Genomic DNA, 21,056 nt, shown 5'->3' with positions numbered 1-21,056 from the left:
GTTAATGGGCTTAATTAAGTGATATAGTTATGAATTAAAGTTTTGGGATCCTGTGTGAAATTTAATTTTTTAACCAAACTCGATTAACTAAATGGTTATAAGTATTATTGCGAACAATCATAATTTTGTTATTATTTTAATAAAAATATGTATTATTTGTAACTATAGACTAGTTAAGCAAACAAGCATTTGACAATTATTTTTAAAACCATAGTATTCATACTATTGTAAATCTTTAGGTATTTATACGTTTAAAATGATTCAGTATTTTAAAAATCCGTGATACATTATAAAATTTATTAACAGCCTATCTTTCGGAATGTGTAATTGACAAGTTGATATTCCTGAGGTAAAAATATTAACTATATATTAAAATTAGTTAGTAATCTATAATGTTAAAATCATCAACTTTAGCTAAACCAGATGTAGTTTTATAAGAGAAATCAATCAAAATCAAAACAATTTCACGGTCGAGCTTTTGCTTTGATCTAAACATGATTCGTTTCATACTGTTGCTGTAAATTGAGCAATATCAATTAGTTCTCCTGTATTGCGGTCTTTTTTTTGACACTATTTTGTGCAAGTGTGGCTGGAAAAAGGCGTACATTAATCAGGAGGAAATAATGGTCAGTTTAATGATATTTATTGATAACATTTTCTTAGTACTGTTGCGGGGTTAAAAAACGTGCTGGTGCACAATTGAGACTTATGAAACGTAAGGTAGTACATAGACTCTCAAATAAAAGATTGACAAAAAATAACAGATATCCAAATTTTTTGACGTAAATCAGGTATAGAATAGAGCTAAGCTAACTAAGTCAGGTTTGCCTTATTAAACTACTAAAAACCGTGAAATTTCAGTTATTTTTCAATCTTTTTTACTGTGTCGCTTGATAGGACAGTTTAACAACCAAATAACCTTTTTTTACATGTTTTCATGAAATCTGTCATTTTCACGTTTTATCTCTTGATGTGAATAGTTTCAAATGTAGTAATTTCAACTCATTTCACTAATGTAACTAATTTCAAATTAGTTATTAGATATTGAGTCTTATCTCTCTCAAATCATACTCAAATTATCATTTATACTTTTCATCATGTATCCTTTGCTGCCTAAGACTTATCTTAGTAGTAGTAGGTAGAACTAATCTTACAGTGAAAAGTAATTAGCTTTTTTAAATGCTTTGGAAATTTCCAAAAATAAATTTACATAAGCAACACTTTATGTACGCACTTGATTTAATATTCATTGAATTTTATTTTTAAATTGAAATCAATCGTGTTCGCTTTCTACTTAGTATAAAAACCTGCCACGAGTAGAAAATTTAAGGCATGAGCCTTAGCGAGTGCCTTAAAAACCCCTACTTGCACCTTCGCTATGTAAACTTTAGCTATAAGGAGAATAATCTTAGTACCAGTAAAATCACAATTCACGTAATCATAAAGGATAGATGTTGGTGAATAATTTTCATTCTGTATATATAATTACTTAACTGACATTTTTGAAAAAATATATATATATATTTATAATGTTGTATTAGAATTCTCACTACTGAAAGTTCTTTCTCAGTTATCTTCTTTTGAAATTAGATTAACCCACGCTATTTTTTTTTCTTGATACAACAAAGACAAGGATTTCTTTACATCATTAGCTTTTGAGTTCAGTGCTCATTCTTCATAAAACGTGACTGTCAAAGTCTGTTTCTTTCACAACAAGTGTACAATCAGCCAAGTTTTATTAGTTTTTCTAAAAGAAAAATTAAAATGTTAAGGAAAATTAATATAAAAGTAATAATAAAATACAATTACGCCAGACCACTTTTTTAGGCAATGTTGAAGTTTAAAACTCATAAATTTATCCCAAATAATTTTTGAAAACTATATGACTAGTGAACGATATAGCTTTCGTGTACTTGACGTTTTATGTATCTTTAGGCCAACAAGTAAATAATTTCGTGTGATATTTTTTATGTTTAATCTACCACTCAGTCAATGACCATGGCAAATCACCGTTACTCCATTGGATTTGAGCAATAAAAGAAAAATAATATTTGTCAAACGTGGTCTAATAACTATTAACCCGATTATTTTCTAAATTAAATTATTTTCAACGTTCGCTTGTGTATACTAAATCTGATGTACCATTGTAATATGATAATATGAATAAATATAACAGAATAAGTTTTAATGTATTTTATTAACCAGTTTGTATCATAGATACTATGATTGAGCTACGACACAATTAATACACGTTGAAAACATTACTGTAACGATACAGGAGAGTTTTATTTACCAATTGTATGGGTATTAAAATAAAAGGTTGAAACTCCGGTCGACGATCCTAATATAGCTTTCCATTTTCCAAGAATAGAAATAAAGGTCTAATATAGCTATCCATTTTCCAAGAATAGAAATAAAGGTCACACGTGTAGCAAGTTAAAAATAAATTTATCGATCAAGTTTTAGATTTCTAACACATTTTCATTGGTTACAAAGCTAAAAGTATCTTTTAAATTTGTAATTAAAGACTCAAACATTTTTGTTGACCTTTGTAGATTTGTTAGCTACGTCCTCTGATGAAATGTTTAACGTTATATAATTCATACCGCTGCTAAATTGGACTTGCTAAGTTAAAATACACAAAATGTAAGTAAAAACCGATTCGCGATATATTCAGTTGAAGAAACCAATCGTACATGAAGTGAATAACAACCATTTTATGCACGTATTGCAAGTGCACGTTGTAAAGTAATTTCTTAATACATAAATACAACAAAATCTTAATGCCAAATAAATGAAACAAATTAAAACATTTTAATCGTGTTCTTACATACAGCGGACACTTTGACTAAACCAAATAACCCATAAAATTCCACGAATATATTCGAAAGAAATGTTGTTTGTGACACCAGCAAACCTTCGTACCACTAGTTAAGGCACATTTTTAGATAGTTTCTTGTTTCCCATGTATATTAATATACATTACTTTTCTGAAAAAATAATTCTTTACCATTTCTTTAAACAATAAAATATAGTCAAACAAAATCAATACCACCAGATACATATTATAACACACAATGAACTCTTGGAAACTTTTAACTTCCCAGTATTAATATTTTACTAGTGTACATGTTGCTCGAATTCGAGCAATTGCAAAGTATTACAGGAATTATTTCAAAACAAATAACAGTCATATTTACAATGTGTTTAAAAGACTCGACTCAATAAGATTACCGGTGTGTACTGTAACTCAGACCATGTTTATCTTCGTTATTGATAAACCTAAAGCATTCCGACCGGTTTTCTCCTTCTTAAAATGCCTCGCTGTACAGGCAACACAGGTCATAATAGAGAACTAATTGAGAACGAAAAGTCGTTTTGGGGTTAATGGGTGCATTTGTAACCTAATAGTTGAGTTTGTCCAGGGTCAGGTGCTGACTGTGATGAGTTAAGCCTATTTACGCACCACACTGTTCTGTTTCTGTAGCTGCGGTCGTTATCACGATTACGCCTCCTGTTTATGTTTCGTTGTCGTCGCGTCGGAGGCATAAAAAATAAAACAAATAAACAAATTATAGCTACACAAAACAACGATGAATGCACAAATTTAAATTACAATCATGCTAACACGATCCGTCATAGCGACACAAAACAACGATAAATACACAAATTTAAGACACAACCATACTAACACGATCCGTCTTGAGGGTTATGTTTACACAAACTCAAATAGTAAATAAATGTACTCAATGCATTTCATTGAATTGAAAAATAAATAACAGCAATTAAATTATACAGCTGATCAAAATGTAAACAATTATGTTCTCCATAAGGATAACATGGGAACTTTCAAAGCCACTGGGGCAGAGCCCAAAGGATTTTTTCAAAAATGTAAGGCCAGTTTGCAAATCTACGTGACACGCTCTTTCCAATGAGACGTCAATGGATAAAATCGGTTAAGAAATGGCGGAGGAGTTCAACCGACAAAGTTTCATGTAGCGTATTAATTATATAGATTAATATTTTACTTTTCGTGTATTTAAAACAGCATAAAAATACAAACGAACAACCTCAATACCAATCTCCCACAGTTCTAAAGTAAAGTATTTCCCCCTTAAAAGGTAATTCCCGCTCTGGTATTGCCAATAAAAGTTTCATATTGGTTTCTACGCCATTTGACGTGTATCGATGCCATGTAGAGGATTTTCTCTTCTACAAGAGTATGAATTTTACTTACCTAAATTGTATTATTTATTAATACATTTTACGCGTCATCAGGTTTCATTTTGATGTCGAAAAAGCCATTCTATTAAGTTTGTTTTTAGCACAAGAAAACTATTTAAAATCCACAGATGTTGTTGAAATCCTAATAAAAACGTGCTAACCTATACGTTTATTTTAAAAAGCTTATTAACCAGATGGATCGGACTTGACGATTGTGTTTTTTTTTTTTTTTAGATTTAAGAATGTGATGGTATTTTGCTGTTAACTCCTATTTTGTTAGAAAGCCAAATGCCTTTTATTTGTAATCTTACATTGTAAAACTTAAAAAATACAACCAAAAATTTAAGCTTACTTTGTATAACAACTTAGCTTTCCGTATAAAAACACTATGTATTTTCTCTTTTGTAAAATGTAAATTTTCTTTTAGAAAAACACATTTTAGTAAAGGTTTTTATAACAAATTATCCGTGGAGAGGCTTAGTAATATCCTTAAACTTAAGTAGATATACTTTTAACCAATCTTACAGTTTAAACTTCATAAATAAAATGATGTAGACTTATCATTTTAACATTGAGCTTCAATCAATTCTAAATATGTACAAACGTTTGGCAAACAGTATAACCCAATTGTAGTTTAAATTACTGCTGACTCTTTGCAAAGAAAGAATATTTTATTGTCATTTTGCCATCATACCAACAACAATACAAAGTTTTGGACTAAAAAAGATACTTTTAAGTTAAAGTATAAATAATAATAATTGCGGTTCAAAGATTTTATGTAAGCAATATTTAAATATTGAATTTTGTTTCTTTAAAACGCCGCCGTTCATAACGAATGAAAATTAATATGTTTTATATTAGACGTGTAAAAAAATATAATAAAAAATTAGCCAATGTTTTATTCGTAAATTAATCTAAAAGCAATTTCACGATTGAAGAGTTACACGGCAGCTGCCTCGGTCTGCTGCTAAACTCCATTACTGTCTCTAATTGATTTATGTTTCCGTAAAATTGGTACAACTCTTGTTATCATCAGCTAATGAGTTGTATGGCATTGGAATGCAACAGTTATCACCCTTTCTTGATAAAATTAATTTTTCGGTTTTAAAGTCAGAGTACGACTTCTAGATATGTTTTGCTTAGTCTTTTAAGAAAATATATTTCATAATTTGCATGATAAACGATTAACAATATTTCCTTTACATAAGAGATTTGATTATGAGTAACGTACTACACGGAAAAAGCTAATCATTGATACCTTGAATGTGAAAACTACGGTTGTTTGTTAACATAATCAAAACTTCTACTAACCAACTCTTTGAGCAAATTTCTTTGTTTTATTTCATGTTCTATTATTGCGTAACATGAAGGTTATTTTAAATTTCTAACCTGTTGTTTGACAGTTACAACGCTAAATAATACTACGTTTAAAATTGTGTTTAAGTTGTTACTTGAAAACTAAAAACTATGAAAAATAATTGTTTAGTTTAATACACACATTCAGCATGAGGATATACACTTTACTTGGATGCACATAAAACAATATAGTTTAAAAAAGAACTCTATTAGCTGTGAATCCGTTGCTTAACCTTTTTGGTTTAGGATTAGGTTAACATATCTACAGATAAGCTCGAAAACAATCATTTTTTGTTATACGGACCTACTGAACGAAACCCTACTTTAACGATGAACTAATGTTTACTGAGAAGCATGTCTTATTTTAGGGCCCTGAACGATAAACATTTTTCCATTAAAGTTAACCTGCAATATATGTAATATGAGGCTACCTTAACATCAAACAGTTTTTAACGGAAATTTTGTAAATTATGTAGCAAATACGCTAACCTATCGTTCAAGGGGAAATATTATTGATTAACTAGACATAATACACACCTCTATGGTGTAACATTCACAGGAACTGAAAACAAGTATTCAAAACTGCCACAATATAATACAATATCCCTGCTAATATTAAAGCTTAGCTAGTGTTGTTTAGTTAAACTGAACAATTTAAGGGCACTTAAATGTTGCCGTTGTGTTAATTTACAAACAGCCCACCCTCAAAGGTAGTGCAATTAGTTTACCGAATTACCTAGAAGTGCTTTACCTTGTCAATTTAATTTTACATTACTTGTTAGTATTAACGATGGAATAATGTTATAATAACAGCTTTAAACAGTATACAGGGTCATTGATATATGTGTGCCAACTGGTTTATTCAAAAACTATAAGAGATATCAAAAAAGTTAAATGGTAAGTGCCTTGGATTTTTCATTAAAAAAATTGTTAGAAGTCGAAAAAAAATATTTTAGCCACCATTTTTCTAATATGGCCGCCAACTTAGATTTTTTTATAGAACACCATGTGTTTTATGATGGAAATGTAATTTTACTTTTGTGGTTTTTTTTCATAAACCTAACCGTTTCAAAGATAATAATGGTTAAAGTTGTGAAATTTTGAATAGTTTTCGAATAAAGTAGCTGACCTGATTGCTAAGGCCCTAATCGAAACTCTTTCTCATGCCAAAATTTCAAAACTTTAACCATTATCATTTATTATTATTTTACACAGTAAAATTAATGACTTGTTTAATTGGTTAGGCCACATAACTTGGGTAAACCCATTAAGTAGTATCATTATACAAGGAAACGGTTAGTAGCGCAAGTTACATCCTTGCAATAATACAATAATACACGTTCACTTGGAAGTCGCCCAACTCATTGCCTCAATTGTTTGGATGTTGGCTCTTTTGTGAACCATTGCTGAACTCCATATATAAAGAGCATGTATAACATACGTAATATGAAATTTAAACTAAATATGCGGAGTTTACAGTTTAAAAAAGCCCTAATTATTTCTTAAACAAATCCAATTAATTAAAACAAGAGTTAGTGAAAACTCATATTATTTTGTATTTTTCTATCAACACGTGTTTTTTTTTTGTTAAAACTGTGACTTCCTCAAAAATTGTCCAACTTTTCCAGCTCTTAGAATCGATATTATTTTTAAAAGCTACATGACCTGTACGAGAATATAATTACGCATAAATATAGTATTACAAATTTTATCACTAACAACGACAATACATAAACAACAACAAGACATAGACAAGATTAGGTGTATTTTTTAGTGTTTGTGTAGTTACTGATATTTATTTCAAAACAGGAACTTGTATAGTTGTTCTGTGTTCTATATGTTCAAAGGCTTAAAAGGTTAGATTTATGAAGCTTGCATATTTTTTTCACTATGCAGTGTAGGACTGTTAAAGTAAATTCATGCTTTATGTTTAACACCTTACCATAAACAAACACCCATGCAAATTAATTATAAAGGAACACTATTTGTTGGATCGAAAATATATTCATTAGAATTTATCTTTGTATTGAGATTAACGAAACTACGGTATAAGAATGCAAACTTATTTTCATCAATACTAATGTCGAATATTATTTGTTATTGAAATTATTTCATTAGTAAAAGAAGTATTGCCTGGTTAAAAATATTTTTGATGTATGTTCTGAATGTTATGTATGTTCTTTTATGCTAGAACTTAAAAGCCCGTGGCTTATTGGGTTTGAAGAGGTCTTTGTCATGGAAAGGTTTTATAGTTGACTAGGCAGAAAACTCTTTGGTAAAAGCGTGTTTTCTACGATAATGGCTTCTATCAACTTTAAAAAGTAATTTCAGACCTGTCAAAAGAATGTTTTTTTAAACATATGTTGATTTGTATTTATTTAATACCAATGTTATACAAGAGTACCGTAACGAGAATCGCAGAAAAAAATATTACAGTAAAATCTGAAGACATTTCAAGAATTAAGATAAAAAAAAATCACAGAAAAAAGAGATAAAAAATGTGCCAAAAAGAGATGAAGCACTGTAAACAGTTTTAATCATAAGTTTTGCTTTTCTGCCATCAGTAACGAAGAGTCACACAAGAGCTCGTACAATAGTTCTTCATGAAAGTAACTAAACATTCATCCATTTACGGAGGGTTCCAATGTTAACGGTCCTCTATTTTATATGGTACCATAAAATAACTGAACTTATTTTTTAACTGAAATTATTGGTTTCAAATTTTAAATGAAATGGCTAATTATTTTACACAACACAAATTTATTGGTTACTAGTCTTAGTATCTGATTATTAAAGAATCAATCTAAGACTGCTTCAATGTAAATGGTGTATACTGTATTAAAGCATGTAAATAAAATAAAATAAAATAAAATAAGTTTAATTGAAAGTGTCGATTGATTACGACACCAAAGGTATTTAATGGCTTAATGGTTTATAATATATTGTTTATATAGGCGTGTGTTTTTCCTAGTATGAATATACTTTTAAAATTTCTGTAATATATTCTGAATACCTTTTTTCGTTGTATCTACAATACCTAAGTAACACATGTCTTGGTTCTTTCTGTAATAAAAAGTCTTGTTATCGTAAGCCCTTGGTTTAAGCAAGGGAACAAATAAGTACCAGCAATAGATGTGACTTTATATACATTCACAGTTTTGTATTTGTACATAAATATTTACCAAAGTACTATAAAAGTATATCTTAATTTTATAACCTAGTTTAGGATTTTACACTAGCATTACACTCTTGGAATAGTAAACTTAATATTATATGTATCAGCTTTCCAGTATATCTTAAATTACTTTTTATTGTGTTAGTCCATTAATTTTGTTTAAACATATTTTATTGTACACAGAAACTTACACAGTATAAAATTACATATATTGACAGTCCAAAAATATTAAAAAATCTCTTAAATAAATTAAATTGCTTTCAGTAGGCAGGATTCATTGGAATAATTTCAACAGCTAACCCGCTCATTGATGATAGCCATCCCTCGGTGATTTAATCTTCGTTTTAATATTGTTACGTAAAATATTGTTACATCCGGTAGGTTGTTATCAAACTCTTTACTTGTGTTTCTTGATAGTAAAATAAAACACAGTTTCATTGTGTTTCAAGAGTAACACATTTGGTCCATCATTATTTTTGGTTAGAGCACTGAAATAACCTAAATTTTCTTTCCATTAATTGTTTAATAATTATGCAACAATGATTGAACGGGTTTTCATAAAAAATCTAATGACTATGCTATTAAAAAATTGTGTTGTGTGGTTTTTAACACTGTGGGTTTTTATATTATTTAGACAAATCGATTCTTATAGATTGTTTGGACTACATGCTATTGTCGGTTGACATGGCACTGTTCCTAGTCGGAAGACGATGGAAGACTGGATAAAATTATTTTTGAAAACAGCTCTTGTCCCAATATAATTAATAGATTGATGCAGGAAAACACTTCATACACTAGAAAATGTCAAAAGAATGTGTGAGTTGGAGTATCTCGAGGTCCCAAAAATATTTCCGGGAAGCTTTCGTTTTTGTAAGCTTTGAAAAAATTTCTTAAATTACTGACAAGGTATATTAAAAAAGGTATTTTGTGTCCCTGAACTATAACCTTCCTTGCTTTTCAGATACAAAAAACCCCAATCTACTGATTTTTTTTCTTACATCTTTTGCAAATTTAAGCAACATTAGCGATGTACTGTAACTGGTCTAATCAAAACATAAACAATAATTGTGCTTTACAGTTTAAGACTGCAAATTGAGATTTATTCCTTAATAAATCTGCTAAAGGAAGGCCCTCTCTTTGTCGGTATGTATAATATACAAAATACAAAATTCAACAGTGAATACGTTGCATTGCAAATGGCGTTATTTTGTAACATACATTGTGAAGGTGGAAAGATAACAAAACCTACCGTTCACTTGTTAGAACACAAGTACATCATACAATTATGTCTGATTACACATGGCGTGTGATGGGATAATTAATTCAATTGATTGTTTAGACACAAGTATCAAATTGTCAGACACATCTATTTTGTGTTTAGCAGTATGTATGATTATACCATATCAAAGTGTGACATAGCCTAATTGTATAATCATCGGTGTCATGCCGTCAATGTATGGGTCTTTGAAACGCACAAGTCACACCGTCAACTTTGCCATTTTAGTACACATTTATATTTGATATTGTACTTATATAGTAATTTAATCGACAAATTATTGAAACTTTTACATTGGATTTCATTAACATTAAATATTATGTTTGTTTAAAAAATTAATTAGGTTAAAACGTTATTAACTATTCTTAATGAGGTAAAAAAATTAAAAATTAAAAAATTAAAAATTTATACGTCTAAAATGTTTGGTTTATTGTTCACATTTTGGTTCTGCATTAAATTTAGTTGAAGAATAAGCAGTGAACATATCACATTCGTACTGTTATTAAGAATGTTGGTCAGTATCAATTAAGTTATGAAATATACAAAACTATCGGTAGCGAAGCTCTGAAAGAAATAATTATCTTTTCGGTTACTAATATATTGTCACTCCGCCAAGTTATAAGCTTAAAAATGGAACCTTAATCGTAAACATTGGTTAAGTATTACGGCGGAAAAAGTTATGCAACGGAGAAAACGTTTATTGTATTATTTATATTGACATTTAATATTCGGACGTTATTAAACTGGTATGTAGTAAGTATATTGTACATTATAAAAACATTACTATTTACGACACTTTTAACATAAAAATCTAATAAGAATATTATTAGTATTATATTATTAGTATTTTTTGTATTTCATAAGATTATAATATGACTATTAACATAAAAATCTTAAATTATGACAGATTAAGTTATAAAATCATTACAGTATTTCTAAGTTAACTATTTTAATTCAGACGGTATCAGCACGGTACTTTTGTTAGAAGTATACGAATTGATTAGTTTGGACAGTACTGTCTGATATGACTAAGTTACAATCAAGTCAATCAAGTTGTATAGTTAACAAAAGAATTATAACAATAATGGTTTTTTTGGTGTTGAAGTAGGGCCTTATATAATGAACTATAATAATAACTTTTTAGTTGTATGCCGTGAATTCCTATTGCCCATCAACATTTTTAATTACAAATAACAACGTAAGTAAATAACAACGTTTAATAAGGTAAGGTAACGTATTTTGAAAAAAAAAACTCTTATTAAATTATACACAATGGCTCTTTTTAAAACACAGCCGAGGAAAGAAAATTAAATCTTAGTTCTGTCGTGGAGGGAAGGTACACAATATGCTGTACTTACTAATTAGAAATCTCTAGGCAAAAAATTGCTTGTTATTTCTTAAACTATTTTTTTTTCAAATTAAATATTCTGTAAAAAATTATATGTTTTTAAATTTGTGTTTTATGATTTGGAAAGCAAAACATAGGCTACCTTTTATTACTTTTAATTGAACAAGAAATATTTCAAAGACGATCTTCTATCCAAACATTATACCTACGTTAACCTATCTAAGCGTTACTTAAAAATAGTGCATTATAATTTTTTTACGGTTATTTAATAGTCGTTAATATGAAATCACCCCTACGCTCATGACTTATTAATTTGGAATCATCAGAATCTATAGCAGTGCAATAATATAAAAACCTGATTTAGTATTTAAAACATTATTAATTCTAAAATATTTGACCTTATGTGTATTAACACCCTTAGGACAAATACAACAAACCCAGTAAGAGATTAGAAAATCTCGAAAAAAGAACAATAAAAATGAATAAAAGAACGATACAGACTAATAATAAAGAGTAAGTCGTGCAATGAACCTACTAAGCAAAGGATAAAATATTTAAAATCAATGAACTTAACTCGAAAGGTTCCAATCCGATTCCATCATTCACTTGGTTAAGCTTTAATTGAGGGAATTCACCGCATACAAATCTCATCAGTTGAGTTGATTGAGTCTGAATCGTGATTCGTGTTAAATTAGCTTTGGATGTATCAAAATCAGTTTCTATTATTATAGTTGTGTTATTTAGAATGAATGATATGAGTAGGTCTTTATCGAAGTTGTTTGCCATTATCTGCGTTTTAATCATCCTTAAATGCGTTTTCCTTACTTTTAAACAGAAAATATCCATCAATTTTACACAACCTACAGGACTACTTAACTAGTTTATTTGAATGATATCATTACGTACATAATTTAGTTATTTATGGAATCTAGTAAACCATGTTATAATTATAATCTACGTTGGTGCGTTTCCTAAATCATTATAAGGATAGCTTTTCAATAATACAATTAATTAAAACATAATGTAAATCGTGTTGTTTAGAAACGAAGTTTTATTAATGTTATTAATTGAGGGGTAATAATTGTTAGTTCTAAGTGTGTACTGCACGTAATCGAGTTCCATGATTTGTTTTCCTTTTATAAATAAAATTATAAATGAAAGTCGTTATATGCAATGAGAAAGAGTTTTTTTTTTAACATTGAAAAAATATGTTATAGATTAAGGATACAAGAGTTAGTTACTTCTTCTTAGGCCTGGTACACTAACCTAATATAAAATCTGGCTTTAATCAATGTTTCTATATCATCGGTGTACAACCTGGAAAATCGGTATATACTATAATAACGTGAAATCGTTCTTCTTTAATCATTTTGTTGTATAACCACGTTTAAATATGACAAATATTTAATTTGTACATACCTTAGTGGTAGTTTATACCCAACGTGATTCTTAAATATCGATATGTAGCGTTCGTTAATAATAAATGCAATGTAGTGATAACTATCTATATACAACAGTCTAGAGATTTTTTCTGTGACCTTTGATATTTATCTCCCCATTCTGCATGATTACATATATTGATTGCATTACACTTTACCAGGAACATAATAATCGATCCAAAGAAAATTTTAATAGTTTCTGTCAATTCTTCCTCTTAGCTTAATACAATTATTTCAATTAGTGCTAATTGCCATTCACTATGTCCATTTAATTCAACACAGTACACATCTTAGAATATACCTTAGAATAATCCATATGATAAATATATATTTGCTGCAGATTGACTATACATTTCTTTATCAAAATTTGGAATATTACACTTTAATATTAATTTATTCTATTTTTAACGTACATTATTTTCCCAAGTATAAAACTCGAGTGGTTAATTTCAATTTTTTTCAGTTAGATCCGTGTTCCTCAAATAACAACCCCTTCATATGAGTATTATTTTTTAAATATATATTTCGTGTTGCATTCCAAAATACAACTCACTTTTCGAAAACGGGCGTTTACAATTTACATGTGGTTTATGGCAAATAACTGCATAGTTGCAGTATAATTCCATTAACAAAGTCGCGCCACACTTAGTAGCCTACCAGTTAATGTGCAACCGTTCCACTTCAGACGATATACGACGCGCTAGCGGCAGTTTAACACCACAGTTGAGTGATATTACAACCATCGTTCCTGACTATTAAGGCAATTTCTGTAGACTGTTACTAAATGTGCTGTTTTTTTAATGTGTCGTAAATCCACAAGTATAGTAATTAAGGTGACAGTTTGATAGTTTTGTGCATTTGATGATGTTTCATTTACGATTAAACGGAAAAAGGTGTAAATGCATTATTATCAAACGTAAATGAACTAATTTATTGGTAAAACACTTGTAATACAATCCAGCAATCTTATTATTTTATATTGGTTACTGTACAGTTCGAAGCAAAAGATTAGTTCCAAGTTAGGTTTCAAAATGTCAAATTTAAGTAAATTACCCTTGTTTTATTTGAAAGTTAAACTTTTAGTTTAAAAAATTGATTGCCTCAGGGTCAGGGATACGTATATTAATTTTTTTTTAATGATTAAAATATTAAAGAAAACATACAACAGAAAATATCTGCGGTATTATTTACATGTGGTTTACCAATGCATTAAATAACCCATTACAGTCAAAGAGATGTGTTTTTTCACAAGCTATTTCCACTGTTTACTGTTTTTGTATATGCATATTTTTTTATTTCAAACCATATATAATATGAAGAAAAATAAACTAAACCATCCATAAGTATACGCAAATTAATATTGGTCAAGTTTATTTGTACTTATTCCCTGTCCATTATATGTTTCAATATGACCGAGGAATAGATCTTGTTATAAAGAAAATCACTATGGTTGACACAATGGTACATAAGTAATAGTTAATTTCCTAAAATACGCCCATACAATAATACACGTACTTTTGGAACCCACCCATATCGTGTCCTCGTCACATAAATTGCTTAAAGGGTTGTTTGCTCTTTTGTGCACCTTTGAGCTCTATAAATACGGATTTTATAAACAAGGTAGGTACAAAAAGGTTTTTTACGTTAAGAACTTGTAACTGATCTTTCCCAAATAGGTTTTCTATTTATTTGCTTTTAATTCATCGAACAGTGTTAAACTACTGAATTAAAAATCTAAAATTCACCATGATCAAGAATAAAACTTAAGTGTATATGAATCTATGAACATGAATTCACATTTTAAATCGTGATTACCGACAAAAAGATAGGAATATGAAGGACCATACAATTGGATGGCTACAACCAAGAATAGTAATTAATTGAAAATATTAGTAGATAAATAAAAAGATTTTAATACCTGTAAGTTTTTATGGCTGTATCGTATGACTTTGGAAGTTCACCTTAATTGACACTTCTATAATATACGAAGCATCAATATATGAATTTCGTATAAACAAAGAATCATATCCTAAATCATTATCTCTGATTCAAGTTATTATTTGCACTTTGAATATCAGTTTACAAATATACCTTCCACTGTATAATGTATTGATTGAAATTCCCCGAACCCAGGTAACTCTTGAAGTAAAAAACGTCAAACTCAGTCAAACAGAGCGTAATTGTAAAAGAACAATCAGTTATACTCAAAGCAATTTCCCGGTTGGAGAGTAACAAAGACATCGCTTTGGAAAAAATATATTCGACTTATATTTTCCTTATTTAATGCTACAATTATTAAGCTATGAATGTTTGAGGTACATTCAACGGCGGATGAAGGAAAGGAACATCATAAATGTAAAACGATTGTTACATTCTCCAAAAGTTTCTATACTCTTCTGTTTTGAATGGCATACATGAAGTTATGTTTTTTTTTTTTTTTTTTTTTTTTTTTTTTTTTTTTTTTTTTTTTATAATCGTAGGACAAAGCATTTTCACAAGTTTCACCTTTCATAAGATATTGGTAATATTTTAATATTTATAACCACGTATGGGTGTTAAAAAATCTTATGTAGTTTTTGTCATAACACTAAGGCCAGTATATGTAATTTCATGTTATAAAGCTAAAAGTAAATTAAATTTGACACGTGATACTATTAGATTAAAATACTTATAAAGAATATAAACATATATATAAGAAATACAAAGAACGAAATAAAAAAAAAACTGTCTTTAATATAATTAATTCTATCTTGTATCTGTTCATATGCATTTTTTTTTTATTTCAGTCAAAAATATATTCAGAATAGTATTATAAAGTATATTAACAAATTAAGTATAAACCTGTACACATCATAGACATAATTTTTTCTGCCATATTGAACAACTATATTCAAAAATATATTTACTTATCCTCGCGCATGAGAACGCTGTTGCCTGTGGCATGTTGGATTAGAGAAGCCTTTGTCATGGAAATGTTTCATATTTGACTAGGTAGCGAACTCTTATACAAAAGAGTCTGTTTTTTTTCTCTCTTATATATTATATAAAAAAACTAATATGCATAGTGGCATTTCAGTTAAGAGGTATTTTCCCTTTTAAGCTATAATTGGTAAACAAATAAAAAACGCCTCTAGCCTAGATATTAGATAATCACAGAGCTACAAACAAGTTATTCGAGGAAAATGTAAGAAGAATTTACTGAAATTCACTGTAACAATGTATTGATTTACGTTTTGTAAAATACCTTCTCATGTAAAATTGATACTGATATCCTAAGTAAAATTTTCCATTTAGGTAAATAAAACCTTTATTTTTACACTTCCTATATTTAAAACTAAGAGTGATTTTAAAATCAGCTATCCACACTATAGAAAAAGTGTTTTTTTTTCGATAAAAGCTACTTAAGCTAAAAAAGAATATACTTAAGTACGTCCATAAAACGATTTGCGAACCATGTATTCACTTGTAATAATTAGTTATTTATTGAATAAAGAGCTAGCAAAGTTCTTTTGGATCGACTTCAATACAAACCTTTACATGATACACAATAATCGTGTTTTTTTTTCTCTCTCTCATATACATTGTATGTAAAAAACTAAAATGTATAGTGGCATTTCAGTTAAGAGGTATTTTCCCTTTTAAGCTATTATTGGTAAACAAATAAAAAACGTCTCTAGCCTAGACATTAGATAATTACAGAGCTATAGACAAGTTAATCGTGGAAAATGTAAGAAGGATTTACTGAAATTCACTGTAACAATGTATTCATTTACGTTTTGTAAAATACCATGTCATGTCAAACTTAAACTTATATTTTTGGCAATCATTTCCATTTAGGTAAATAACACCTTTATTTACACTTCCTATATTTAAAACTAAGATCGATTTTAAAATCAGCTATCCACACTATAGAAAAGAGTTTTTTTCTCGAAGCTACTTAACTAAAAAGGAATATACTTAAGTACGTCCATAAACCGATTTGTAAACCATGTATTCACTTGTTGTAATAATTAATTATTTATTGAATAAAGAGCGAGCAAAGTTCTTTGAATTGATTTCAATGCAAACCTTTTCATTATACAACATAATCGTGTATGATGAACAATGCAGATACAATATAAACTAACTTAAAATACAGTTTTTAACACTTGGCTTATAAGTTTCAAAGGAGCCATGACAGTCCATAACATAAGGCCGTGACAAACCGTCTAGTATACGAGCAAATTACAACATAACATACATACAAAAATAAGAGGACATTTGGATCAATACCATCGAACATAATATACTTAGAATGTGTTAATTAGCAATGGGATAGTTATATTTATTCGAATATGTAGTCTTTTACAGAAAAACATAAATACTTTTTATAGTTTTCTACGATTATTAAGATAAATGTACACAACAGAATCATAACACGTGGTAATAACCAAGAATCTAAAATGAAATTACAACATAAAGAACACTATTAAATTACATTCGGATTCTTCACATTGAGCATAAACTGAATTCAGTGAACTCAGTTATAGAAAAAATGATCAGTAGTACCATGGCCCTTCTAGAAATAAATCAAAATCTAAAAGAGCCGCAGAACTAAAAAAAAATCATATTTTTATAACCATTAATCTTTGAGTAGTATAGATAGGTTTTTTGAGTGGCATCTGAATTGGTTTAGAAGGAAGTATAAAAAAAGGGTGGTACAGAGAAAACTCGATTACTATTACGTACTGTATAAACATTTACTTTTATCCAAACTCATACCCTTGAAAAGTAACTATTCAACATCTAAGAATTTATTTATTTTTTGTATCCAAAATGTTTTTCTAGACTCATATAGTCAAAATATCATAATTACCCGTAGTACAGTTGGTTTTGTAACACAATATCCAACAATACAATTTTAAGGGGGAGCAACAATGGGCAAATGTGTTTTTTTTTTTATACATATCATTAACCTAGAGACTTTTTTCTTTTATATGGAGTTTATGTTAAACTAAAAGAAAAGGATCCTAAGAAACAGAGTACCATAATTTGCAAGTATAAGTCGTTACGATTCATGGAAAACGATACTTTTGATTCTTTATCAAACCATTCTCTGTATTTCTTTACTTGACCTTTTATATCGGCCAAAGAAATATACAGACCGTTAAATAAATTATGTTTTAATTGGGACATTAAATCATACTGAAAATATATTTGAGTGTATTCAAAACCTTAAGACTTATTTAGCATTTTTGAATAGAACCATGTTTGATAAATGATACTATTCAACACACAACGTGTTAAACACATCGAAGTATATAACACAACTTGTGATATATACTTGTGTTGTGTTATATACTTCGATGATTAAACATTTTACTAAGGTATCGAGTAGATGTTAAATCAACACAGCTAAAACAATTAAATATATTTTTACTCGGAAAAAATTACCTTATCCACTACATAAATTTATATATATTTACAAATCGAACAATCAATTATTTATTAAATCATAAACAACACTGTTACTGTAGCTTATAAATTGATCAGTTTTGCCAGGTCGGACCAAATACCTACCTAATTATTATCATGTTTAAGACTAATTTATACAAAAAATATTTACGAAATTTATAATGGAACGAATTATGCTATAAGACGGGTTTTATGGGAAATTAATGTGTGTTTACGTGATACAGTTTAAGTCTTCAAGACAAGAAAATAAGAGATACTTGTTTGTTTTATTAAAAAAAGGCATGGTGTTTACTCTTTTTTCTATTAGAAACATTGTGGAACTTTGGTAAATTATTTGAGAAATAGCCCCATTGAAATAATTAGGTGTTGCTAAGCAGATGATTAATTTGTTAATCAAAATAATATTGCAAACACGAACAATGATTATGGAGTGAACATATGCTTACGTATCTATGTTACATAGTTAATTATTTATCAATGGATTATTAGTTTAATTATTCTGGTATCACAAATCTGTTCGTATTTACTACTGCTGCAGCCTATGATGTTGATAATCAATTAGTGTTGAGCTCATACATATCCTTCTTTTACGTCGCTTTGGCTTATGCAATCAAACAATGCAACAATCAATTTCAAATATTGTGAAATAAGGAAAATATAATTAAACGTCTTTGCTATCTACCAGAAAGTTACCGTTCTAATAGACGAATAAAAATTAGATATCAAAGGCTTGTTAGTTAAATAATTTAGTAGGAATAAAAACCAATTTTTACTCCGAAATGATAGTCGCATTTATATGACATATTATAATTTAATAATATATTTTTATTGACTCGAAACAGATAGATATATTTTTTTTACAAGCCGTCACCTTCTCTATTTCTCTATGGCATTGAACAAGTATATGAAATACAAAGAATCGTTTTAGTATGGTACAGTTTATACAAACTATTTTACCTTTTAATTAATGTGAATTCATAATAGCATATAGAGTGTGATCGTGTTTTTAAGTAAGGTAATTCTGTATCATTTTTAATCATCGACGTTTTGCAGGTAAAACATCTCAATGGGTTGCAGAACTAGAGGAACTCTAAGTTTAATAAGGATAAATGAGACGAGAGGACGATAAAAGGGACCGTAAATATTCTTCAGGGTGACTTTTTGTTTTAGAGGTTTTATTAGAAAGCAGTAGTACCGATAAACTGTAATGTAGTGTATATATAGAGGATTTTTTATTCAAATAAAAGTATTTTTTTATGGACCACTAATGAACTTTTTGAAACGAAATTGTAACATAAGAGAGACATTTTAAAATACGTCGTATTATTAATAGTTATACTGGTTGATTCATAGTTATGAATAACTATAATTATAAATATTGAAATATTGTGTCTCGTTTATAAGTATCATATTCAAGCAATACACATTTGTATACGGGGTTCAAATACAAACTCGACAGAAGTTAAGCTGTATTGTAAATATTTTACGTTAAACCAAAGGGCGTTTGTGTATCATATAGTGAATATGTTTCTGTGAATAAGTATCTGATTTATTTTTGTTTAACATTCGGTTGCAGGTTGTACAATGCCCATTAATACCGCAATTACCGTAAACAAGCCATAACACATCAGTTTAACAACTAGTTTTAGAATTTCTAAACAGCACAGAGTGTTTTCCTATTTATTAATTGTCTGCAATACACTTATAGTCTAACGTATTACTTCTAAAATATTGTTTTTTAAAGTTTAAATTATAGTGTATCAACTCAGTTTTGCTTAAAAGATTGACAAGATGAATGCCCTAATATTCATAATAATATTATATTGATAACGGTATAATATTTTTAAAATATTAATTTTAAAATTTTTCCTTTATAAAAAAAACATAATTAACCAAAGCCAATGATGAAGTTTACATATTTTAATTTTATACAACTAATATAAGCTCAACGTTGTAATTATGTTTTTAAATAAGTAAACATATTCTATATTTTCTTTAATAAAACACTGTTAAGGCTGAGTTAAGGATTACAGACTATGTTACAATATAATTATAATATAATTCATTTTGGAGTTTTTTTATCCGTACATATGTACATTTTACCATGTAGTTAAAATGTTTTTAATAAAAATTCATATTAAAATATGTCAGTTTTTTTACCACTCTTACAATAATAAAACTATAATAAGAGTTATGTCTACATGTTCCTAAATAGGTAATATATTTTTGTCCAATATTATTCAGCATACGGTTCATACTATTTTAGGTTGAAAAGTGTAAGACTAATTACAATTAAACTTTATATTTGGACGTAGAATTAGGACAGTGTCGGCTGCTTAGCCGCAAGAACTTTGTGGGAGTTAAGGCAATCTAAACAGCAAAGTAAGCTGCAACTCAAATAGTTGACTATCTTGCAAATTTGCTCAAAGATTTGTGATGAATTTGTTCGATTGGGTATATTCAAGCCAATGAAAGTTGGCTTTATAAAATTAAACGAGAAGTCTTTGAGGTTTTTGTGCTATGTAGTTTTCAATTTAAATATATTTTAAGTCTAACTCAATTAATAACTTAAAAACTTAGATTAATAACTTACAATGTTAAAGAACACTTTTTATACATGTAAGGTAGTCACGTTTGTAAACTTTAATCCATCGCATTTTTACTTAACATTTGAGGGTTTTTATTTCGAAATAGTTAATGTCCTATTTTTTAAATTTAGGTTGCACTGTATGTACACATAGATAACATAGATAAGATGTACACATATAATAAATAATAATTATT

Source organism: Macrosteles quadrilineatus, unplaced genomic scaffold, assembly GCF_028750875.1.
Source record: "Macrosteles quadrilineatus isolate MER2022 unplaced genomic scaffold, UCM_ALF_1.0 Scaffold_9__3_contigs__length_116548681, whole genome shotgun sequence".
NCBI classification, from domain to species: domain Eukaryota; kingdom Metazoa; phylum Arthropoda; class Insecta; order Hemiptera; family Cicadellidae; genus Macrosteles; species Macrosteles quadrilineatus.
The sequence above is the reverse complement of the archived record's forward strand: the minus strand, read 5'-3'. Positions refer to the sequence as shown.